We start from the raw sequence: 25,517 nt of genomic DNA, 5'->3' as shown, positions 1-25,517 counted from the left end.
TTTTGGTAAGTAAGAATTTTACTACAATTTATTTAATAAAAATTAACTACAAACAATTTGAGAGAAAAATGTTTAACAACCACAAAATTTAGTTAGTAAAGGAATCCACTAAATTTAATTAAATTCGGAATTTTAATTACTCGTATTTATTGAATTTTCATTCAAGTTAAACGGTCACTGAAGCCGTAAATAACATGTTAGAGAATTTATCAACTCCACTTTCCCCCTTTAAGATATTGTTCTTCGAGAAAAACTAAAAGTAATTACAAATTACCATATGATTTTTTTCATATGTATATAATTCTTGCAAATGCAGTTAAAATTTGCATAGGTTTGTTCTCCTTTAAAGTTTTAGTCATGATATCTCCACGCCTAAAATTACTAGATCATTACGAAATTTTGTCAAATTCTAGGCAATACTAGTCTACAAATATGACTCAAATATCATCCCTGCAATTGCAGTAGTTTACGTGCAAATTAGTGTTATATACTCGTCTTTCTTCAAAGATTTAAGGTAAGATAAGATAATAGAAGGGATGGGACCTATGTCCCATGGCACCGCAGCCACAGAAGACTTATTGTGCCCAGCCCCTTCTTAGTTCTAGTAAGCGAACCCTCCCCTCCTAAAGAGGTTGAGGACTTTCCTTACTACTTCTTTTTGCGCTACTATCTTCTTTGGTCTCAAAGTTCCAAAGGTTTCATCCGTCGAACAACAGGTGAGAGGCCGTCTCCTCCTCTTCCTGTCACAATCTGCACAAGGGTTCCAATCTAATAAGACCCACCTTGTGCAGATGCTTCCTGAAACTACCGTGCTTCGTGAATAGACCTGTGATCAGAGTAATATGATTTCTACCCAAGCAAAGAGACTCTTTGGTTCTTTGCTTACAAAGCCAAGGCAAGCAATAGTCTTGCTGTGTTTAACCCCAGGACACATCACCCAGTTCTTTTCGTGCTCCCTCCAGATCCATTCTCTGAGAGCCGCACGAATCGAACCCCTGGTGATCCCCAGAACAGGCTCCGGACCGATGAAAGGAGTGTTAGATCCATTCCTGGCCAGATGATCAGCTTTCTCATTCCCTTCAATATCTACATGACCCGGCAACCATCCAGCCGTACTTTGCTGTGCCGCGCCAGTAGTTCTAGGGCCTTCCTGCATTCCCAAACCAGGGAAGAGGTCATTCTGAAGGAGGTCAAGAGCCTTCAGTGCAGCCTGGCTGTCCCTAAAAGATACGAATCTCCCTATTTCTAGGTTCCATCCGCAGGTTTTCCTCAGCACATATTTTAATAGCAATAACCTCGGCCTGGAAGACTGTGGCGTATCTCCCAAGAGATCTCTCAATGAATATACTTCGGGTTGAACCCCATACACTCCAGACCCAGTCCCACAGTCCATCTTGGATCCATCGGTAAACCAAATGCCTTCTTCAAAGATTTACTCACCATATCTTGTCCCCTAATTACCAGATCATTACGAAATTTTGCCCAATTATGGACAATACCATGTAGAAACTATGGGGTAAACTCTTTCAAACAACTTCGCTCGATGTTCTGAGTATGACACCTTTTTTAATTTATTCTCATGGACATAATTAATTTATTTATGGTATTATAAAATTTCTATTCTGATCAATGAATAGTTCGGAAGTTAAACTAGCAACAGTTAGCAACAGCTGATTTTTACATATTGCATCTAAATCGGAGCGGAAGTTTTGTAACACTGTCTGTAGAAGATTATCGATAAACCAAGCGGGTTAGTGTTTTCCTACTAGAGGTTATTTTCTTTAATTTCATTCATATATATAGTTATATAAATGTTCAGAAGTGCAAGCAGGCGAGGAGTGACGTCACTTTGAAAAGTTGCACCATCTATATGGTTGCTTATCTCTGGTTTACAAGTGTCCAGACGAAGTAAAATCCTCTGGCTGAGGTTGCTTATTTCAAGTTTATAGCGTGTAGCGGGGGTGAAAGTGCGTTAAACTTTCCTCATATCCCATTTCTCCCGGTTATCCCACCAAACCTATATAAACAGCAGCGTATCATTTGGAAGTTGGAAGTTCAAATTCTGGCAGAGTACTCTGTTACTACTGAGATACGTTTAGTTTCCCACAGCTTCAGCTAAGCTTTTACCAAGCACTCGCACAAGCTTCTACCCGGCCGCTGTCCCTTTCTTGGATTTCCATCCACAGTGTTGCTCAGTCTCGCTTTGCGGTCCAATCTAAAAACCCTCATATAACCCGTGGAAATCTCCATGGTAGATCTTTACAGGCAGATTATCTGACAACTCTTTAATTAGGGTTTATTCGTCCTAGCATAAGATCTAAGTCTTATTAATTCTAATACAATATTCATTCAAAGATAAGTAATTTTACAGTGCAATATCATCAATCTGGACTAAATAGAAATGGCCGGGACCATTCCCTGTAAAGGGGGAAACTCTCTAATCCAAACGCTTTCTCCGACAGATTCAAGTTCCTCCTAGCTACTGGAACTTTGAGTCAGCTGAGAGCAATCTTAGATGAGTAAAATAATAATCACTTGACCAGCCAACAAGAGCTAGTTCTAGGAAAATCGTTTGCGGTTCTCCATTTTGAGTTTAAGTGTTATGCTTACTATCAAAAACTTCTGTATCCATCCCTAACGAGAAAGTTTTCTCAAGAAAAATTATTCATCAGCATAATTGACGACGCTAAAGCAGTGTAACGCTTGATTTTTTTCTTCTTCTTCATAAACTGGGAATCACCAGCGTAAGAAAGCTTTTCCCATTAGTCAAGAATTAAGGGCATAGTTCAACATCATCATATAGCTCCCGCAGACGAGCTGTGTTGGGGGATAGTCACCAAGAAGGCTTGAGACGGAGGATTTTGGGGGGAAAGACGTTCCAACAGTTCTTACGCTAGAACCCACATCCAAAACCCTTCGATTAACATCATTTCTTTCTAGTCAGTCTTCATTCGTCATTGCATTTAGCCAGTAGAAGTCATTTAGTAGTATTTTCATGTTTTCTTCAGTTTACGTTAACTTACATAATTTTCTATCTATACTTAGTTTTTCCTTTAAAGTAAAGTAATGCTATTTTTTCAGGCGGGCTTTACGTCCAACTACCAATTAGGTGTCGAGGACGGAGGCGTTTAGCAAACATACTTTACTGTAAATTTCTTTTATCAACCAATAAATAAAATCCAAGACCTAGACCAGGGGAATCGAACCCACTAAACCAACAATACATCTTAGCTTTGCGGGTCTAGCCCCTTAACTGCTCGGCTACCGTGGCGCCTCGCTTTTTTCCTTGTATCATTTCTGTATCTTTTCTTCCCCTTAGAATAACCTATTTCTTTTTCCTTCAAATTAGTAGGGAACTCCCTAAATTTGAGAGATATACTTGCTGATTAGTTTAGGTTCTCATTTTCAAGTTGACCATTTCAGGATCTACTTCAATGTTGTCCTCGTTTTCCATTTTTTCATTGTTGCCATAATACTAATGAAAAGTTTTTTTTAAAAAGATAAAGGAAATTTAAGGAAAAGCGAAACAACAAGTTTTTTTCTCTGCTTTTGTTGTCTTGTCCTCGGCTATAAAAATTAAAAGTACGCCGATAATTTCGTAAATAAATTTTTATGTCGCTCGGGAAAATTGGCTACAATTTTCCCGCTGTTTATTCTAAAGTATTCTTTCAAGATAACCCCATACCGCCTCCTGCCACCTCCTCCGCAGTTCCATTATGCTCATAGCCAGCCACACTAATTCTCCAGTATCATTCACTGGTGGCAGTTTTTGGGAAGGTCGGCTGGAACGTAAGTGAATGTACCTCCACACTCCCGCGCGCCCCCAAATTTGCCCTAAATCTTGCCAGTTTGTTACGTCCGCCTGACATTTACTAATTACCGCCTGGTTTCGCGCGCGCGCGCGGGGGGGTGGGGGTTTAGTAGAGGAAGTTTGGTTTTATAACAGGGTGTTGAAGAAGAGGGAGGACAGTAAGAGGGAGGCAAAAATGATATATGATCATTATAGTGTAACTTCCTCTCCCTAGCCTAGCTCTACACCATCATCAACCTCCTACTCACTTCCGCTTTTCCACCACAGCCAAATGAATAAGGAAGTGGTTGCTCATTTGTAGTAGTAGCCGGGGGAGGGGGTGATGAACGAGTGTGAGTGGGAGCGGAGAAGTGTGCACAATAATAGGAGAATGAATAGTGTGAAGTGTTGGAAAGGAATAAAAGTGGTGGGGAGTTTAGCGCATGCTCAGATCGTACAGAAACATGTTTCATCATGCTTTTTTGTTGTTTTTTTTTTACCCATTCATATTTAGCCACTTTATTCAAAAAATTTTATCACCACAATTACTGCATTTACACAAATATAAAATCTAGGCATTACCAAAAAAAATAAAATTTATGATAATTACTTATTAAAGCTTGCCAGTAATGATTTTCTTGATCATTACATCTGGTTTCTAGGCATCGTCAGGATGTACATTCTCGTGGAATCTAAAAATATTTAATGCAGGCTAATTAGCAAGAAAAATACCGAGCTGTTTTCATTAATTTATTAACAATTGGAAGGCATAAAGAAACCACGAGTAAAGTGTAATAATTGCGTTGCAATCGGACGTTTGCGCTAAGAAACCTTTGGAACGCTGGAGGCCGAAGGAGATAGTAGCGCAAAAAGAACTAGTAGGGAAAGTCCTCAACCTCTTTAGGAGGGGAGGGTTCGCTTACTAGATCCAAAATAAGGGGCTGGCACAATAAGTAATCTTGTGGCTGCGGTGCCGTAGGGTGTAGGTCCCGTCCCATCTACTATTCTAACGCTTATTCTAAATTGTAATAGTCAATTTAATTTTTTTAAATGATTATTTCTTAGGCAAATAATTAATAAAAATATAGTTTGGGATCCCAATATTGTTTGGAATTTAAAAGTTATAGAATGAATGCAAGAAAATGATTAGAGAAGGATTACGTGATTTTAATTTCGGTTAAGCTATAAGGATGGCAGGAATATGGAGTACTGATCCATCCATTAGTTGTAAGTTTGTATGTAAATAGTTGTATATAGTAGAGGGATGAATGAGTGAAGCGAATGTATTTATAAGTATGAATGGAGAGTGAGTGATATTCTAGTGATAAGCACCTGGACGATGCTGGCTGTATGGCGGAAGCCAATGCCAAAAAAAAGGCAAAAAAAACTTGATTGTAAACTATAAATAGTTTGCACTATAATTGGTACAATTATAATTAATAGTTAACTATCTTTTAGTTAATTTAAAAAAGAAACATTAAAATTAATAAATACTAAGGCAGACTAGTTGAAGAAACTTTTGATTAAATTTTCTTTTGAACATGAAAACTTGAAAATGAGAGAAAATTTCAAAAAAAAAAGAAAAAGAAAACTCTACTTAAATAAAAATTGGTTTACGCAGGATTTGTTTAAACAAAGAAAATAATCAACAAGAAATGTATTCTCAACGAAAAAAAAAGAAAAGAAAATGCTTTAAGAAAAGCAGTTTCCCTCACTAGTGGAGATACATTTTCTTCTTTTACGCCCTATCTAGCAAGCACTCTTACAATCAATCTTACTGTGTGAAAAATCACTGACACAACTTTGGGAAATACTATCCTTAACAGTTGGTACACCAGTGGATCCCCTACAGGCTATATGATAACCAGTACTCTGCTTAACATCTATTTGTCAAATAATACCATATTTTTCTTTATCTACCAACACGGAAAGTACACAATAAGGGGTGACAAAAAAACATGTTTTGCCTTCAAGACATGAGTTTAGTCTAACTGGCGGAGGGGGGATTGTGAATTATCTTCACTCATTGGATTACATTTGAATAGGAGCAAATTTTGAGAATTTGGAACCAAAGCTAACAATATTACAAACTTAACTGGGTCGTTCGAAAAATCCACGGAGATGGTGATAGCCCCCAAAAAAAATTGGAGACATAATTATCTTGTTTCCTGTCTGGGAAATGGGCGCCAAATAGTGAAAAACCTATCATTGTGAAATCTCAAAAAAGTAAACAATATTCACTTTTATGTTTAGTATGAGAAATTTACAGTAAAGTATGTTAGGCGGTTATAGGCTAGACCCGCAAAGCTAAGATGTATTGTGGGTTTAGTGGGTTCGATTCCCCTGGTCTAGGTCTTGGATAATATTTAATGGTTAATAAAAGAAATTTACAGTAAAGTATGTTAGGCGGTTATAGGCTAGACCCGCAAAACTAAGATGTATTGTTGGTTTAGTGGGTTCGATTCCCCTGGTCTAGGTCTTGGATTTTATTTAATGGTTAATAAAAGAAATTTACAGTAAAGTATGTTAGGCGGTTATAGGCTAGACCCGCAAAACTAAGATGTATTGTTGGTTTAGTGGGTTCGATTCCCCTGGTCTAGGTCTTGGATTTTATTTAATGGTTAATAAAAGAAATTTACAGTAAAGTATGTTCGCTAGTCGCCTCCGTCCACGACACCTAAATAGGTAGTTGGACGTAAAGCCCCGCCTGAAAAATAGGCAATTACTTTACTTTTTTACTTTTTTTTTTGAAATACCCAAAGAATTTACAATTTTTATAACGATATACACAAAAAAATTTTTTGCCCAAAAATCTCGTAACAGGAAATATGTTTCCTCAAAAGATAGATTTTTTGGGGGGCCCCCTTTTATATTTTTATAGATAGATTTTTTTTTTTTTTTGGCATTGGCTTCCGCCATACAGCCAGCATCGTCTAGGTGCTTATCACTAGAATATCACTCACTCTCCATTCTTACCTACAAATACATTCGCTTCACACATTCATCATTCTACTATATACTGCTATTTACATAAACTACTGCTAATGGATGGAGCAGCACTCTGTGCTCCTGCCATCCTTATAGCTTAACCAAAATTAAAATCACGTAAGCATTTTCTTCCATTCATTCTAATTCGGCTATAGCTTTTAAATACATTCATATTTCTTAGCTAGCTCTGCTATCGACTTAAGCACATAGATGTTGGTGGAGAATATAATGTCTTCGTAGCGAAATGGTGCATCTAAATACCTGTATATATCGTCAAACATTCGTTTCCTTTCTACCACATAACGTGGACATGTTTGAAATCCTCCTCATTGCAATCTACGCAAAGAGGAGAGGACCTTTTGTTGATCCTGTGTAGATACGATCCGCACACCGCGTGGTTCGCTCTCAGCCTGCTTATTGTCGTAACAACCCATTTATTAGTGACAGTTCCCTTAAACCATAGTTGTCTAGGTAACTGATCTGCCATAGTTTTATAGAATCTACCTTTATCACCATTATTGTAATCTGTCTGCCATTTTTGTAGTGCTGCTTTTGCAATTATACCCTTGATATCGGTGTGTGGTAATTTATAATTAGCCATTTCCCCACTATTGGTGGCTTCCTTTGCAAGTGTATCAACAATTTCATTCTCTTTTATACCACAATGACCCCTTTTAAAATTTCGGATATAAATATGACACGAGTTTGCTATTCGCCTGCGTCCACGACATCTAATTGGTAGTTGAACGTTAAGCCCCGCCTGAAAAAATAGGCGATTACCTTATAAATATGACACGATTGTGTTTTGCTAGTTCGATTAGTAAAACTAGTAAGAAAGAATAATTTAATCAAACCAACAACAAATTTACAATTACACTTAATAGACACATCTTACAGACAGACAAATTCATTGTATTATTTAATGAGAAAACTGTGGATCAGCTTGGATCGGCCAACTGAATAATAAACCAGTTTCAACAAGAAAAATAATTATACAATTTTTAAGATATATATATACGTACAGCAGTGTTTAAAATATCGATTTTTACGTACTTATTGTAATTACGGTCATTAAACGAGACCTCTTGGCTTTTAGGCTTTATAAGTGTATTGCAATTACAATTAAACGATCAAACGGGAAGTAATTTACAGTTGGTTTTCCTGTGTATATATTTTGACGGGTTCTTAATTCGTTCAATTGAATAATGATGTGTTGCTATTGATTTTTCAGCTAGCTGAAAAACGTCTAACAGAGTTTTGATGAAAACTTTTAATTCTATGTCTGAAATTTTTTGGGCCATTTTATTTTATTCTTTTTTTTTTTTGAAAAGAACTTCCGGGAATGGAATTTCAATTAAATTTTGTTATATCAGCAACATAAGAAACGACAAGCGTACATTTTACTGGAATGTTACATTAGTGGAAAAGCTATACCCCAATCTATCCTTAATTGAATTTCCCTTTGGAAAGTTTATAGACCTGATCAGTTCGCAAATACCTATTTATTTTTTGAGAAAATCTCGGAAAAAAGCGGAAAATCGGCTTAGTCAAGTGGTACTTCTGGTTGTAGACGGGTTTTTCTATTTTCCAGCAATTTTCCTCAAAAACGGAAATAAAAATTGATAATAGAAAACCGGATACAGAAAATTGATTCATTAAAACGACTTAGACAGTAATAAGACCTATTTAAATATTCAATTCCTTCATTTTCCACCATAAATACTTTCTAACGCCATTTTCTAATAAATAATTTCCTTTTTTGTAAGAACTAGAAAGGTGGGAAAAACTCTTTAGATCATTTATATCCGCTCATCCATAGTTTCCCCGGATAAAAATATAAAGATGGGTAATTTTGTACACGCGTAAACAAAACTACAATAAAAAACACAAAACTTTCTTTACAGCTGATTAATTATTCACCTGTCGATTGTTTTATATTTAATAGCGCTGGTGAATTATTGGAAGTTCATGTTAACAGCTGTTTTTATTTGCAGCGTGACTATTTTTTACTTTTTTTCTACGAATCAAAAAAATATTTTCTTGATTTCCTTTATCCAGAAAATTAACCAAAGAAAAGGAAACACTTTAGTACGAAAAAGACTCATAATGTATTTTCTGTTACCATAATTTTCATTCTTTATTAAATTCCTATAGAAGAAAAAAAATTGTGAAAAAATTCTTGAGTACATTTTTGATAAGAATAATTAGCCTAAAAAGTCTTAATGGTGGTGAAACATAGAAGTGGTATGTGGGCGTGTAAAGAGGGCTTAAACTGATAAAAAGTGGAATGAGCGAACAGCGAAATGCTAAATAATAATAATCAATAAATATATGAAAAGTGATTCTTGCAGCTGAAGGAGATCTCTGGATTGCCACTCGGAGATCCCAGGTTCGAATCCACGGCTGCTGGCCCTTCAGTTTTTTTGTTTTTTTTTTTTAAATAGCTACTAACAGTTCACTGTTTGGAACTATCGGATATAATAACGTTGATATCTAGAAAATGATAATTTGAGTTCAATGCGTTTCCGATATGAGCTACGTATTATTTTTAAACCTTACTGGATACCCATCTTACCTTCAACTTTCATAATGATGTCATCAATATCAAGATGTCATTTTAAATTCTTGGGAAAAACCCCTAATGATGTATCCTTTAAAGCCAGCTTAGGCTAAACAAATTTGTTAAAGGGATCCTTCTTATTTCTTTTTTTTCTTACCAAGAGTTTTTACTTAACAAAGTTGGTACCGGAAAAAGTAAAAGGATATGAGCGGATGCTAAGAATGACGAATTACTTTCGAGAGAGAGAGAGAGAGAGAGAGAGAGAGAGAGCGAACTCAACCAGAGGCACTAAACAGCGATAAAGTTGCAAGTGCAACTAGAAAAAGAAAAAGGAGAGCAAGGAAAAACCCAGCAGTTTTCCTCCAGACACTAGTGAAACACATTTTCCTGTTTAGTTCTTTCTTTTGCTCAACTTCCTGCCTCCTAGATGACTCACTTCACACAACTTTCTCTGTCCAGAGTAAAGATAACCAACTTTTTTTCTTTTTTCTTTTTTTTCTTGGGCTCTCCAACTGTCTGGCTAGGTTTTTCTTATATCCGCTTCCACTTTTGGCTACTTCTTCGATTAATTCCTCATCAGTATTGAAGTAGAGATGACCTGCAATCCAAAGTTCCTTCAAAATTATTATAGACGTGGTTTTACTCTGGCCAACTTTATCCATTTCTTGGCACTAGAATAGATTGTAACAGCTGTTATATTAACAACCAATTTCTGGTGGGTTATCACTGAAGAAAGTAAACTCTTGAAAAGAAGGAAATAGATGCTGACGCCTTATATATTACCCTATGATATACTTAATCTAGCAGGGGGTCGCTATTGCCTGCATCTTCCTGGTTTCGCTATCCCACAGGTTCCGTGCACTTTCACTAGGACAGGTAAACAAGTACATCAAGGCACATACCCTACACACCCAAGGGCTACCGTCCTTTGGAAATAGCTTCGGCAAAGGTTGTAAACCCTTTAAATCCAAGGTTTCTTTAAGTCAATCAGGGAGTTGAGCGTAGGACTGGGCAACCTGCAAAACTCGAAAGCTTAGTTAGAAAATTGAAAAGGTTAGGGCCATCATGGACTGTAGTAACGCCAAGAAAGAAGAAGAAGGAGAAGCCTTATCCAAAACCGCTTCAGACCCTTATAAATGCCGCTAGAAAACCAACTAAGTTTAGAGTGAAAACTCCAGAACCCTGTCTTGAGCCCCCAAAACGTGAGAGACCTTTCTTAAACCGCTTCCCCTCTCAAAGAAAAACCAGAAAGTTTTTTTCGCAATTTTCATCTCTATCTGTGGTGCATTTTGGTTGTAAAATTCAATTCCAGTCTTTGAAACAGTTTTTTTTTTTTTTTTTTTTTTTCCAGAATCCAGTAAAGAGTTAACAGTACTTAAGATGGCGCGGCCAGACCAGTGGTAACTTGTTTATGTGATCAAGTAGTGTTTATGGGATCGATGGACTATATATGGGCGCGCCAATATACTCGTATATACGACGACAACTTCTCCAGCTCTGGCCCACTAAAAGGGTACTGGGAGAAATTGTAAGGGCTTGTAATGTTACTAGCTTCCCTTCCTACACTCAGCCACCCCCTATCTAAAATTGTAACGTTGATTATATTACCTTGGGAGTGTAGTTTAGGACCCTCTTGACATTGCATTAGTGTTTACCAATTGAATTATAAGCGCTGGCTGGAGAAGTGTAAAAGGGTTTTGCTTTGCGTTGTAGTTCCATTTTAGCCTGTACCTACCAAGAAAAGGGGTTGGACCTCTCCCTTTATTTTGCTAATTTATGAATGGACGCCCCCCCTCCCCCGACCGACCCACCAGAAAGTAAAGGGGCCCTAAAGTCACAGAGGTTTTTCGCCCTGTTAGGATTTCTTTCACGTAATTTACTTCAATTTTCTTCAACACCCTATTTAAACGGAGAACTTCACACCCCTGCTGAAACTTACAAAAGTCTACAATACGTTGGATGTAAAATTGGTTAGCAGATTTATATTGGCTTCTTTCCGTTCTAGGAAGTACCTGAAGACTTCTATCTTCTATCAAAATCGAGCTAAGATTCAAAGAGTTATTGGTAATACTAGTTTTAGAGGGGGCCTCACATACATGGGGCTAAGTCCTCCCCGTTTCTAAGTACAGCGTCGATACCCCCAAAAGGCACATCTTCACGAAATTCCAAATCGAATGACACTTCATTCATGAATATAGGTCCGCGTGTTTAGGCGCTACGTTGTTTACAAAAAAGGTAACAACAACAAGAACAAGAACAATTTTTGAAAATACCGTTTTTACTCATTTTTTACAATTTTTTTTCTCAAAATCTATCAGATCTAGGTTGTTGCAGAAAAATTACAGTAAAAAAAGGAGGATTTGCCTTATATTATAAAGAAAATTTGGGAATTTTAATCTTAAAAAGAAAAAGAAAGAGAGGAAAAAAATTGTCAAAAAGTTGGGAGTTTTTCAACGTTACTCTTTTTCGGTCACTTTTTGACGATCAACCTTTATACAACTGTCCTACCGGAAACAGTTTTAATTTGTCCAGATTTGGCTTCCATTTCGTTCTCTCTTCTCTAAGGAAGTCACGATATCCAGAGATTTTAAAAAAACCTAGCAAGAACAAGACTCAATTTGATGAGATGTCTGTTTACAGTGCCTTTTAAAAATAGGACTTCTATACTAAGTTCAGTTTTGAATAAGACGTTAAATAGAATACTGTTCAGCATTTTTGGATGAGTAGCTTAAACTTGTTATTGTTTAAAAATAAGCTTTAAATATATATTTTTTTTTAATAACAGCTGTAGCGATTTGAACGATGTAAAAACAAAAGCTTCAGCGGTTATGATAGTTTTGATGGCCCAAAGTACTGCCACAAATAGCCGGCGTAAATGTGGTAGTTGCGGGAGGAGGATTATCCTCTAAGTCAGCAAAGCTAGTCACAGAAAAAGAATCCGTCAAGAACTACTGAAGCTTAACGTTAATAAAAGATCTGGCTCTGAAGAAAAAAAGGAAAGCATGAAACCGAAGTATTGTAATCAGATTAATGGATATTTTATACAGATGGTTATCCAAGAAAAAGGACAGAGAAACTTTCCTTTAATATTGGATGAAGAAAAGAAGGAGAAGAAAACCAGCTTTTCCTAGAATTTTCTATTAATAAAATAAAATTTCCAATGCTACAGCTAGTTTTATACATTTACCCGGCAAAGGAAATTGGTGGAAAGTATTTTTCCACACAAAGAGATACGTATTTATAATCTTGAAGAAAAAAATCTAGCTGGGCTAGTTTGTCTGAGTTAGAAAAGGAAGCTGAATCTTCCCAAGACTGGCTGATTCTTGAGTAATCTAACTCAATTGAGCGTAGTTTATATTGTTGTAAGAGTTGTGCACAATTCTTCCAACTTCATAGCTGTGTCTGTTTGGAAATTCTTTTAGGACAGTATCAAATATACAATGACTTGCAGCTGGTATAAGCGCCCACATTTACAGCGCTTCTATTATATATATATATTTGTTGCTAGCGACAAAAACTGGTAGCTCTATTTCTATTATTCTGAACTAATCCATTTGAGTAACCCTCAATCCATTCATCTCACAGTATTTTATCTTATGCAATTATTAAAATTGTAATTAACGTATTTTCTCAACAACTATGCCTTAAAAAAGTAACACCATATAAATAAGTATAAATGGTTAAAATTTTTCTAATAATTTAAAGTTGTTTGTATACTGTTCATTATTTTTGATGACTGAATCAAAGTTTCAATAGGATGAAAAAATTAATGCCAGTTTCAGTCATTATAAACTTTATTATGCCGAGCATTTCGACCTAGGGACTAGGTCATCTACAGGGCTAGTTTACAAAGTAATATTTTTACATTACAGGGTTGGTGTATCTGGTCCATGAACAGACAAGACAGAAGACACACCAACCCTGTAATGTAAAAATATTACTTTGTAAACTAGCCCTGAAGATGACCCAGTCCCTAGGTCGAAATGCTCGGCATAATAAAGTTTATAATGACTGAAAACTGGCAACTATGTTTTCATACTATTACGTAATAATGAATTCCCAAAAACTTTTTGAATTTGAAGAAAATCTTTTGAATAAAAAATGCGAATTACTCGAAGGGGCTCCTTCAGTTTTTTTCCCGCTTTACTTCTTACTACTGACTACAAAAGAAAAATGAAGAAAACTTCTGATTTTAGGGCACCAGAATGCAGGTGGAATGGTTACTCCCTTATGTGCTACTTCTAGCTAGATTTGTTGGCATTTCCATCTCTATGTAAGAATTTATCGAATCCAAAGTTGGCACGTTTTATCGGAATAAATCTTAATCGATTTATTTTTTATTTTTTGCGTATCAAAAGGCCTGTGATGTTTTGATTAATTTTTTTTTTATAAACATTAATTGGATGTTAATTATTTTGAGAAGATTACTTAAAGGAATATTATAGATAAATTAAAAAACAGTTGCGATATTAAGGCGCCACGGTAGCCGATAGGATAAGAGACTAGTTCCGCAAAGCTAAGTATTGTTGGTTTAGTGGGCTCGATTCCCGGTCTAGGCCTTGGATTTTATTTAATGGTTAATATGAGAAATTTATAGTAAAGTATGTTAGGCGGTTATAGGCTAGACCCGCAAAGCTAAGATGTATTGTTGGTTTAGTGGGTTCGATTCCCCTGGTCTAGGCCTTGGATTTTATTTAATGGTTAATATGAGAAATTTATAGTAAAGTATGTTAGGCGGTTATAGGCTAGACCCGCAAAGCTAAGATGTATTGTTGGTTTAGTGGGTTCTATTCCCCTGGTCTAGGCCTTGGATTTCATTTAATGGTTAATATGAGAAATTTATAGTAAAGTATGATAGGCGGTTATAGGCTAGACCCGCAAAGCTAAGATGTATTGTTCGTTTAGTGGGTTCGATTCCCCTGGTCTAGGCCTTGGATTTCATTTAATGGTTAATATGAGAAATATACAGTTAAGTATGTGGGGCGGTTATAGGCTAGACTCGCAAAGCTAAGATGTGTTGTTGGTTTAGTGGGTTCGATTCCCCTGGTCTAGGCCTTGGATTTTATTTATTGGTTAATATGAGAAATTTACAGTAAAGTATGTTCGCTAGTCATCTCCGTCCACGATACCTAATCGGTAGTTGGACGTAAAGCCCGCCTGAAAAAATTGCCATTACTTTTTACTTATTCTTTTGTTTTTATCACTTTAGTTGCGATATTAACCGAGTATTAAATTTCAAATTTTGTCGCATTTATAGTAGACTTTAACTATTACCAGCCTCAGTTATATTTGCAGTACCGCCTTATTATTAGAAAGACGTCTTTTTTAACTGTTCCGCCTTTACTTTAATGTCAGGTCGAGGTTGCCCGCATTTATTGATCCCTTATATCATTGCTTTTATAATATATTGCTGAAATAATTTTATTTCGAGTAATTGCCTAAAAAGGTGGAAAGCTATTTGTCGTGTTTATTTAAAAAAATGTTTTTTTGTTCTTTAATTTTTTTAAATAAAAGACAGCTGTTCTTTTTTAAACTAAATTGAGTTTCATTTTAAAGAGAATTACACAAAAAAGAAGGAAAAGATAATAAATGAAAGAAAAATGAGATACAGCCGTGCTCATTAAATTGAGATTAAAAGAACAGCAAATAGAATCAGCAAACTTTGCTACTTTTATGGGTTTTTTTCTTTCTTAATAACATTGCTGTTCTTTTTTTGATGTTCTAAAGTTAATGAGAAAATTTTGTCTACCCAATTTCACAATTTGAAAACATGTGTTTTAATTAAGTATTTCTAGAATTGTAACGCGAACATTAGGATAAGTAGGGTCTTCTACTAGAGTTGATGATGCTAAAATTGTCGTGTTGTAGTTTTTAAGTTCTATGTATTGGGTTCTGTTTTCTTGTTGTTATTTTTTGGTCTCACTTGTTATGGAAAAAAGAAATGAAATTGGAAAATTGTGCGATTTTTTTTGGGGGGGAGTTCTATTTCCGGTCAGAGAGGATATTTCCGGTAAATGGTCAAAATCGCAAATCAGTACGATTTCAATTCGTACTTCTACTACGGGAAAAGTAAAAGAAAATAGAAAAACCTCTGAGAGTTTCATGCCAGAATGAATAAATAATCTGATTTTCGCATGGTCGTCGTTGATGTGGATTGGCAACACTGAATAGAAATTATTTATATCCTTGAGTAGACGGTTTTTTTTTTTTTTTTTAAAGGAAAACCAGACGAATTGAACTCTTTAGGCTGAAGTAATTTATTTAGACAACATGTAGACCGAACTGGTTTTACCGTTCGTCAGTAGTTCATTGTTCCACTATTATGATTTGATAGCGGGGTGATGAAGCGGGGAGTAGAAGCAAGTTTGTGGAGGAAGGAGGGAATCAGCGCTCACGCTACCCAGCGTCTAGTCGCTAAGGGTGGGGATATATTTAAGCGGTATGAGAAGGAAGAAGAGGGTGGTTTGGGTTAAATCACGAAAAGGTCCTTTAGATGCGTGCGACGAGTGGCACTTCCTGTTCCAATGAGAAATAGTGTACACCTCCACTTCCTCTTGTTTTGCTGGCTGTTGGCGAATGAACAAGCGTTTCACCAGTTTAAGAATTGTTTAGCCCTAAATAATCTTAATAAGTGGTAGGATAACAGCAGTTAGGGTAATTACCTTCCCCCTTTTTAGGCCTATTTACTTTCATTGCTTTTCGTTACTTCCTCACACTTGTTGTGGAAAAAAAATATATTATTATTTCGAAAAGTCCTGGAGGATTACAACTTTTTTGGAACTACTTAGTTCTTCTTAGTGGTAACACCGATATAATTAGTCACTCTTTTCACTAGAGGAGAGATCACGAGGCCACTCTCTTTTAAGACGTCTTGTTGGGTTGTCAGCAAGAGTTCTTAGGAAGAAAAAATTTTTTTTCTAGAGAATTAGCTGCGTGTGATTGCAGGTTGAAGTGGAGCTACCTGTTTCGAGTTTTTGGAGGCTTGGCTGATAATAACAGGAATGTTAAGAACGGTTAGAGAGGTAAAAAAGGAGCGTTTATTGTAGATCGAAGTAAATTGTACAGACTGGAGTTCCGTTTGGGGCCGGATAAGAATAGTCCCAAGGTATCTCCTGCCTGTCGTAAGAGGCGACTAATAGGGGACGCCGTACGGAATACCATCTTCACCTGGAATGGTGTAGTAAGTCCAAGTTGATACCAGGAGGGTGCGAAGAAACCGTAAGTAATGGTATCCATGACTGGGTCAGCAACCATTCTAGGCCTTAAGAGGAGACATTAGTCTCTCTACGAAATGGTAGCACGGGATCGTGAGCCACAGCCCGCTGGAGTTCTGTTTCCAGGCTCACAAGTTGAGGAAAGGTTTCATGGTGGCAATGATGATGGTAGAGTCCCTCTGGTCTATTGTGTGGGGGACAGGATGATTTGGGAATAGTTACGCCACCTTCTCTTAATCACCACGAGAACATGTACAGACCTGGAGCATTTGGTTTGGACCATCTTGTTCAATTCCATATGTTAGGTTTTAAAATATAGTATCTTCGAATTTTCTTTGGTTCTGAGACAAAACTCTAGGGTCTAATTGTCTAAGAAACTTTTATTTTGTTGAAAGAATCTTGTTCAGTTTTTTGTTGTATGAGGATCTCCAGAAAGTCTTCGATCTGAGAAAAGCCGTTTGTAAAGGGGCGATGTTGATTACTTGCAAGAGGTATCAGGATTCGGGAGACCAGATGAAAATGACCGGTTACCTTAAGAGAGTCCATTTCTTGAACAATAATTCTGAGTGGGGTGATTGCAGGACCATGATTGGTTTAGAATCAAGAAGTAGCATCTGCCCTGTATGAGAAGTTAGACCTGCAAAGCTAATATGTATTGTTGGTTTAGTGGGTTCGATTCCCGGTCTTAGGCCTTAGATTTTATTTATTGGTTAATATGAGAAATTTACAGTAAAGTATGTTAGGTGGTTATAGGCTAGACCCGCAAAGCTAAGATGTATTGTTGGTTTAGTGGGTTCGATTCCCCCGGTCTAGGCCTAGGATTTTATTTAATGGTTAATATGAGAAATTTATAGTAAAGTATATTAGGCGGTTATAGACTAGACCCGCAAAGCTAAGATGTATTGTTGGTTTAGTGGGTTCGATTCCCCCGTTCTAGGCCTTGGATTTTATTTATTGGTTAATATGATAAATTTACAGTAAAGTATGTTTGCTAGTCACCTCCGTCCATGACACCTAATTGGTAGTTGGATGTTAAGCCCCGCCTGAAAAAAATAGGCGATTACTTTACTGAGAAGTGTGGAAAGTTACGAGTGCAGTAAAGGAAGCAGAATGCTGTGCCTTCTGGGTGCCCAAGCTTCCGTTAAGAGATAGTCTTGCTAGTGTTCACACTAGATTTTACCTCCCTCCTCACCGGATGTAGTTTTGTCGAGAAATAATTGTTGATTAGTTGAGGGAATAAGTGACGTAATAATGGACTCTGTATCCTCCCCTGAACCGCTAGTTCTATAACTGAAAGCTAGAAGTGGAGAGCAAATAGCCTATTCAAAAGCTTGCCACGCGCCCTATAAGCCTTTCTACACACAGCCACCATAATATGGAGAGTCTTCTATAAATGTAATCTCGTGCCTCTCTAGCTCTTCATTCACCCTAGACTCCACTCTGAAGACTCAATTAAAGTGCAAAAGCGCGAGCTGTTATGACTAAAGCCAGGGCCCCATCCCCACCCATCCTTTCTTGAGTGCACCCTTAATTATGTTTATTTCACACATACTCATACACACACATTTAAGGCCTAGCTTTAATTTTCTTCTTATTTCTTACTACAATAATAACCTCCTCCATCTTCTAACTCCCCTCCCATTACTTATGTCACATTACCTTCTCTTTTAGGTTTTGTTTCCATTCACTTAGTTTTTATAGACCACATCAATCAAAACAGATAGCACCATAATTCAACTAGAAAATCACTTAACATTCCTTACGGTGGCTGCCATAGTTAAACTAAAAATATCACAAACATAAATTTTGTTCAAATATAAATGGAATTATAAAAAAAAGAAGGTTAAATTAGTCTAGAGCTCTTTACTGTTTGTTCTGTAACGTTGTTTCCATGATTTAGAGAAAGAATAACGAACGATTAACGTTTGATTTTTTGGAAAAATGCAAAATGCCTCATCATGTTTCTTGGGCACTACACATGACGCCCATTAAAATGTATTTTCTGACGTTTTTAGTGGAATGTAACTCTTAAATTTTACTTCAGATCGTTTATTATACGATTCCTTAAAGCTGCGAAATTAACTTAAACTTAACGTAAAAATGCTGTACAGTATTATTATTATTATTATTTTATTTTTTTTTTTTTTTGCCTTTTGGCATTGGCTTCCGCCATTCCACCAGCATCGTCCCTAGATGCTTATCACTAGAATATCACTCACACTCCATTCTTACTTATAAATACATTCGCTTCACTCATTCATCCCTCTACTATATACAACTATTTACATACACTACAACTAATGGATGGATCAGTACTCTATATTCCTGCCATCCTTATAGCTTAACCGAAATTAAAATCACCGTAATCCTTCTCTAATCATTTTCTTGCATTCATTCTAATCGGCTATAACTTTTGAATACATTCATATTTCTTTGCTAGCTCTGCTATAGATTTAAGCACATATATGTTAGTGGAGAATATTATGCCTTCGTAGCGAAATGATGTATCTAAATACCTGTATAAGTCGTCAAACATTCGTTTCCTTCTTACTACAACACGTGGACATATCCATTATTATATCGTATGTTTGAAATCCTCCTCCTCATTGTAATCTACGCAAAGAGGAGAGGACCTTTTGTTGATCCTGTGACATTTTTTAAAAATAATTTATTAAGTTGTTTACAATCTGTACATACATATATACAATAAGTAAATCAGGAGGTATTAAGATTAATTGGTACGTGAATAGTAAGAGGAGAGAAACTACCCAGTGGTAACACTCTCTACAGGATATGATGATCTTTAGGTCTTCAGACCTTAAAGAAGTCGCGGGGCCATTGACGATTCAGTCGGCGAGGAGGATTGTTAGGAGGAATGTCAGAGGAGGCGAGAGACAGTATGAGAGGAATAGAGCTAGTAGAGAGAGCAGTATAGCAATGGCGATTCAGTCGGCGAGAAGTATTAGGGATGTCAGAGGAGGCGAGAGACTGTACCAGAGGGGATTAGAGCTAGCGGAGAGAGCTGTATGGTACTTTTGATATTTAGTCTTGGCGAGTTGTTGTACGAATGGGGATGTTGAGGTCCTTGTGAAGAGTTGCGCAAAGATTTGTAAAAATAATGTCCATATAAACGATTTGAAATTAAATATCAGTGGATTTCAGAATTTCTGACCAACAGCTAATGCAAGATGGTCTTTTTCCCAGGGCAAAGGTGCGCTAGAGTTGGCCTTTTAACAGAAAGTCTTAACTCAAACAACTTCAACAATTTCAACCATATTGTTGTGTGCGCGTTAAGGCTATCGGTGCAAGCGTTTGTTGTTGTTCTTAGACTGGAACACCCGTCGGCACGTTGTGATCCCTTGAAGAAGTGGCTAGCCCACTTCTCCTCAGCAGGACTTCAATGATGATAATGTAATGCTCCCAGTTTTCCCGTAGGAGAGGTTCTGTACTAATAAATTCCTCGCCAGTTGCAGGACAACTCCACCACTCTCCCTGTTAGCCCAGCTTGTTCCACCTTAATTCAACTAAAGCTCTTACCTATAAGCTTAAACCTCGAGAAATCTACTAAGAAGCCTTCCGACTGTTCCCACAAATTTTTCATTTTTTTTTTAAATGAACTGGAATGATGAATGTTTTGGACCCCATGAAGCGTGTAAATCCGGCGGGATTTTACTGGATGAAAAATACTAAATAAATAAATTACCAGCATTTTATACATTACATTAGACATTATGAATAATACATATCGTATCTAGAAGGCATTGTGCATTGTGTTGGTCAAACTGAACATATTCTCTCTCTCTCTCGCTCTCTCTGTTAAAGAAAAAAGACAATTTTGTAACAATTTTTTCGTAAAAAAAGAAAAACCGCAATTTCCTGTTTTAATAAACCATTGAAATAATTGTTGGCAAGAGTAATAAATTTTGTCTGCTCATTCTGCGAGAAAATGTACTCGTAGAGTTGAAATCAATGAATAGGATCAGAATTACAGATCACTTTGATGGTCCATTCAAGATTTATGATAATATAGTTTTTTTTCAGCCGGAAGTTAGTATTATAGGAAGCCGCGTTCCTGGGGCGCTTACTTTGGTGATGGGGGGAGAGCTCATAATCTTTAATTTCTCTTACTACTAGAAGACGGAAGTATATTATGGCCGTGAATAAATTTTGCAACTGTTTATTTCCTCTGAAAGATCCACTGAGTTCGAAATATAAAAATTAGCGTATTTAAAAAATACAGAAATTCAGACGTGTTAGTCAGTTGCTAAGTTTACATTTTGTGGCCAATATCTTATTAACTGAAAGTACGTACTTTAAATCGATTAATTTTTAATTTAATTTAATTTAATTAATTAATTAATCAATTTAATTTAAATTAATTAATTTTAGACAGGGTTATTCTTTTGGCCTTGGATGGACTTAGAACTTAGATTTGCCCTAAAATTGTCACGATCTGTAATTATCGCATTACGAGTGTAAAAGTGCAGGATGTAAGAGCAAGAAAGTCCTTCTCGAGCTGTTTCGAAGCTAAGTGTGAAGAAGATGATGATCCTTTAACCTGTTAAGCGTGTTTGACGTGTATATTCGTCAAACCAAATCTCTGTTACGGTGCATTCGACTTGGTATACTCGTATACTCGTTGTGAAAAATATAAAATTGCCATTAACTACAAAAAAACTCGAAATTTTAATAAAATACAATAAGAATATTATTTGGTGGGATGTTTCCTTTATCTTACCCAATAGAACTGCCAAGAATTTTGATACAGAGGAGAGTGGAGGGAGTCAGCCAAATGATAAGTGGTTGGTACATGTTTGGTCTCTCTCCGCATTAGGGATTCGGGAATTAGGCACACAAATAGAAGCTCTCAACCCTTGTGCAATGCCCGTTTTTACCTTTTAGATAGAGATTCAGACCTCAGTACGAGCATGATTTCATTTTGCACAGAATTCAAAGCTCTTTTCTTCCTTGTAAAAGCTCTTGCGTCCCTAGTTATAACTAGAGCAATGCATACGTGAAGCGGTGAAAGATTTTGAAAGAGCACAGAATGCTCTTAAGCCCCTGAAATTGCAGAAAAAGTGCTTGCAGTGACTATTACGACGTTGTAAACTTTTAGTTATTTTGTCTTGCGTTCGACGTGTATACACGTCATTGTCTGATTTTAATTCCGCACAATGTGGGGGGGGGGGGGGTTAAAACTAAATTCCACCGCTTAACTGGTTAATTGATTACTTTACCACCTAGTACCTAGTGTACATCAAAGAATACTGAAAAAGCACCCGTTCAATGTAAATGCCATCCCTTCCGATGGATTCCGCTAAGCGTCTGGCTTCGTTTTCCGGTATCTAGAAGCTCCCACAGCCTTAAAACGGAAGGAAAATGCGGAAAAATCCCTAGAGCCCAGTTTCCTAGAAGCTATGCCATGGAAATTCCGTTAGCTCGATTCAAGATGCTCGGATATCTCTCTCTCTCTCTCTCTCTCTCAAAAAAAAAAAGGTCCCACCAAACTTGACATTCACGTGTATGTTTATTACGTAAGTGCTGGATGTGCCACAAAAGAGTTCCGTTCTTGTTGTTAGAATGCAATATCACTGAAGAAGAAGCTATATCACTTCCTTGTAAGCTTTTGATCAAAAATCGATCAACCTGTTGTAAGTACCTAAAATGTCTTTAAACATTTCCTCGAAAAATCTGGCTCCCTGAGATTTAGGCCCTCTTGTAAAGTGCAACTTGCGAAAAATTTACGATTTCACCACCTCTGGTGACACTACGTGTAGATAATAGCTCAGCATAGGTTTGGGTTTGATCGAAACATTATAAGAACAAAATTCAATATTCTCTACAACTGATGAAAGAAAATACTTTATGATGGACAGAAATCCGAAATCAATCAAGTCGAAATACGACTGATTAAATCAATGATACTAATTTGATAGAATTCAATTACCATATAGATTAGAACATAGATGTTAATATTTATTGAACAGTTTGAATCGGCAAATGTTTACCAATCAAACACTGGAACAATATCTTCGAGTTCCTGTACGTCCGTATATTGACAATTAAATTAATTCTGCTTTCAGTGTGAACTCCGTTTTAGTTCATTGTATCTCTAAAGCGCCACCGCTACTTGTTTTAAATATATAATATATATATATTTATATGCAATACCCTCCCCTCCCTCCTAAACCCATTATCCAGAAGAGTAACAATGATAATGGCAACATTTCTAGAGGATCTGCCTTTGCTTTGTTTCTTCCTTTACTTAAGCATCAGTCCAAACTTCATTAATCAAGTTTATTGTGGATACGTTTAAGTAATCGCTAATTTCTTCAAAGCTGGGGCTTGAACTGCCTATCTACCGTATTGATTCAAGGAGTATGTGTAGAAATTACTGGACAAGAATAGAGGAATTATCAAGTCGTTTAAAAATTTTGGCTCACGTAGAACCCAAACGCTAGACTCAAAAGACAAGCAATGACAAAACGTGCGAAACTTCTTTACAGATTACTTGGTCGACGCTCCCAAATTGCCCATTGAACTCTAAAGCTTAATATACAACACTATCCTCAAACCTGTGTGGACTTACAGGACTAGAGCTGTGGGTTTCAGCCAAACCTACAAAACATACGGACAGTACAGGACATTTCAGTCAAAACTACTCCGACAGATAGTTGACGCTCCTTTCTACAGTGACTAACCTCACTCTTCACACTTTCCTCAACATTCCCTTCATAGACCAACTCGCTAAGACGAAATATCAAAAATTCCATACTACTCTCTCGACTAGCTCTAATCTTCTTGTACTGTCTCTCACTTCTTCTAGCATCCCTAATACTCCTCGCCGACTGAATCGCCAGTGGCCCCGCGACTTCCTTGTAGTCTGAAGACCTAAACTATTACTCTCCTCTCTCCTCCTCTTATCTACTCCTCATATTCTCCTCCTCACATTCTCCTCTCTCCTATAGAGAGTGCTACCACTGGGTAGTTTCTCTCCTCCTGCTCTCCTCCCGCACCAGTTCATCTCTCTCTCCTCCTCACATTCCCCTATCTCCTATAGAGAGTGCTACCGCTGGATAGCTTCTCTCCTCCTGCTCTCCTCCCGCACCAGTTCATCATACTCTTCATATTTACTTATTGTATACTGTATACAGATTGTAAATAACAAAATAAATTAAAAAAAAAAAAAAAATTATGGGCCATTAGGATGTTATCTTATAGCTCACTATCCAGTGATGAACAGTGCTGTCTGTAACTATAGAAACACTTAGTCCGGAAAGTCGGAAGTGCTCTGAAAAAAATAAAAATAAAATCTCCTGAAACTCAATGAACTCGCGATATTGACGCACCTTAAATGTAATAAAAAGAAAACTTCTAAAACTCCGTGACGTGTACAGGAAAACATTTCTCCAATTTTCGTACTTTAAAGAGAAAAACTCTATTTTTGAAATTGGAAAAAACTAATAAAATTTACACAATATCTTGCTGCTTTAAACAATTTTAAATTTTTCTTTTTAAAAAAATGAAATATGATATTTTATGTACAATAATATTCAAACATGAAGATTTAATTTACGTACTTTGAGATGCTGCAAAAATAATATTGAAATGGAGTTTCCCATTTGGCAAAATTAATTTTTAATATTTTATCTCTAGAAAATTTTTATTTTTGACAGAGTACTCTAATAAAGGAGCAGAATTTTCTTAATAATAATACATTATTTTCATTTTAGTCTCTTTTAAAATAATGGAAAATAGAAGAAAAACAAGAATGAATTGTCAATTATTGTTTTCACTTATTCTATTTGAGATAAAGTTTTTGATATTGGGTATATTGTCAATTTTGAGTTACCTCTGATAATATACGTTTTGAAGTCCTGTGAGTTTCAGAGTGATTATCATTTAATTATAGTGAACAGGCAAATTTCATGTGAATTTTATATTTGATTAACCGGCGTAAAATTAGGGAACTGTACTTGTCCTAAAATTAGCAGTACAAATAATGTTAAACAAAATTTCCTTCAGGAAAGTTTGGTGCGGCGGAGGCTTTTAGAAGTGCATGTTCTGGCTGGAGAGACTGGGAGAGAGTGTTGTGGAACAGCAGATAGGCTGAACAGCAGGCAAGTTGGCGACAATATGTGAGGCAATACAAGGATAGGGGTGGTTTTGTTGGAGCCGTACACTGGCTGAAATGTTTAATCAAAGGAAGAACAGCTTTCATCAGCCATGCTGGTAATTAACGGCAGCACAATGTGCAAGTGCGTCTGTGGGTGTATAGTAGCTGTAGATGGTGCGTTTGTGTGAGGCTGAGAAAGAGGATGAGGATGAGTCAACAAGATATCGTGGCAAGCGCAGAAGACAGAAATTATCCGGCTACAATTGACTGAGGGCATACTTCCGAAAAAGGATATGAGCGGCAGAAATTGATAGCAGCAGTGTAGAGTATGGACAAGCATTTTAAAATCCTACTGCGTCCTTCCAAAACAGCCTGAACAAGAAACTGGACATATTTTTCTATGTCCCTATTAAATTCTGTACAGATTGCCTGGAATCTGTAAGCAGGAGAAAAGATTGAGAAGAAAGAGAGTCAATAAAAATCAAATCAAATCAAAGAAACAAGAAAAACATACCTTCAAAACTTTCTATATAATCTCCAAAATAAATTAACTGACCTTAATCCCATAAATCCTGTAGAAAGAAAGTGAAACCCACTAAAAAAAAAAGGGGACGAATCGACGGACCTGACTAAAAAAAAGAATAAAATACAAAATAAACCCTAGAAGCTCTGGGGGAAATGAAGCGTTAATGTGAAAATGGTGCGCTCCAGGGAACACGAAAGATGAAAATTATTTCTTTTAAAAACTAAATAAATAACGAGAAAAATATAAAAACTTTAAAAAATGGTGAAAAAAGTTATTATTAATAATGACAAAATTTGGGAACTTTATTATTTTAAATTAGAATA

General features: G+C 36.5%; 1 protein-coding gene across 6 annotated transcripts in view; it reads left to right on the top strand.

The window, feature by feature from the left end:
* Positions 1–25,517, top strand: part of LOC141447530 (lachesin-like) — an 860,405-nt gene that overhangs the window by 236,083 nt on the left and 598,805 nt on the right. The gene's annotated exons all lie outside the window — the stretch shown is intronic.

Source organism: Rhodnius prolixus, unplaced genomic scaffold (genome assembly GCF_049639745.1).
Source record: "Rhodnius prolixus isolate KJV_2025 unplaced genomic scaffold, Rpr scaffold_7, whole genome shotgun sequence".
Classification (NCBI taxonomy): domain Eukaryota; kingdom Metazoa; phylum Arthropoda; class Insecta; order Hemiptera; family Reduviidae; genus Rhodnius; species Rhodnius prolixus.
The sequence above is the reverse complement of the archived record's forward strand: the minus strand, read 5'-3'. Positions and strand labels throughout refer to the sequence as shown.